Genomic DNA, 1393 nt, shown 5'->3' with positions numbered 1-1393 from the left:
TGTACTTAAGTCGGCATTGTGCCCGTTGTATTTAATTCCGATGCAATTTCTGTGTTTCATCGTCAATAAGATGGTCCAAGGGATACAGTAAACCTGGTGTGAAGAATCGGAATCTATAACTAGTGTCACAGGAATGGTCAGTAGGAAGAGTCAGTGTTCTTGTCCTTAAGTCGGCATTGTGCCTTTTGTATTTAATTCCGATGCAATTTCTGTGTTTCATCGTCAATAAGAAGGTCCAAGGGAAACAGTAAACCTGAAGTGAAGCATCGGGATCTATAACTAGTGTCACAGGAATGGTTCAAAACTTAGACAGTAGGAAGAGTCAGTCATCTTGTACTTAAGTCGGCCTTGTGCCTTTTGTATTTAATTCCGATGCAATTTCTGTGTTTCATCGTCAATAAGAAGGTCCAAGGGATACAGTAAATCTGAAGTGAAGCATCGGAATCTATAACTAGTATCACAGGAATGGTTCAAAACTTAGTCAGTTAGAAGTGTCGTTCTTCATGTACTCAAGTCAGCATTGTGCATTTTGTATTTGATTCCGGTGCAATTTCTCTGTTTCATCGTCAACAAGAAGTTCCAAGGGATACAGTAAATCTGATGTGAAGCATCGGAATCTATAACTAGTGTCACAGGAATGGTCAGTAGGAAGAGTCAGTCTTCTTGCACTTAAGTCGGCATTGTGCCTTTTGTATTTAATTCCGATGCAATTTCTGTGTATCATCGTCAATAAGAAGTTCCAAGGGATACACTAAACCTGGAGTGAAGCATCGGAATCTATAACTAGTGTCACAGGAATGGTTCAAAACTTAGACAGTAGGAAGAGTCAGTCTTCTTGTACTTAAGTCGGCATTGTGCCTTTTGTATTTAATTCCGATGCAATTTCTGTGTTTCATCGTCAATTAGATGGTCCAAGGGATACAGTAACCTGAAGTGAAGCATCGGAATCTATAACTAGTGTCTCAGGAATGGTTCAAAACTTAGACATTAGGAAGAGTCAGTCATCTTGTACTTAAGTCGACTTTGTGCCTTTTGTATTTAATTCTGATGCAATTTCTGTGTTTCATCGTCAATAAGAAGGTCCAAGGGAAACAGTAAACCTGAAGTGAAGCATCGGAATCTATAACTAGTGTCACAGGAATGGTTCAAAACTTAAACATTAGGAAGAGTCAGTCCCCTTGTACTTAAGTCGGAATTTTCCTTTTGTTTTAATTCCGATGCGATTTCTGTGTTTCATCGTCAATAAGACGGTCCAAGGGATACAGTAAACCTGGAGTGAAGCATCGGAATCCATAACTAGTGTCACAGGAATGGTTCAAAACTTAGACAGTAGGAAGAGTCAGTCTTCTTGTACTTAAGTCGGCATTGTGCATTTTGTATTTAATTCCGATGT

Source organism: Schistocerca americana, unplaced genomic scaffold, assembly GCF_021461395.2.
Source record: "Schistocerca americana isolate TAMUIC-IGC-003095 unplaced genomic scaffold, iqSchAmer2.1 HiC_scaffold_24, whole genome shotgun sequence".
Classification (NCBI taxonomy): Eukaryota; Metazoa; Arthropoda; class Insecta; order Orthoptera; family Acrididae; genus Schistocerca; species Schistocerca americana.
The sequence above is the reverse complement of the archived record's forward strand: the minus strand, read 5'-3'. Positions refer to the sequence as shown.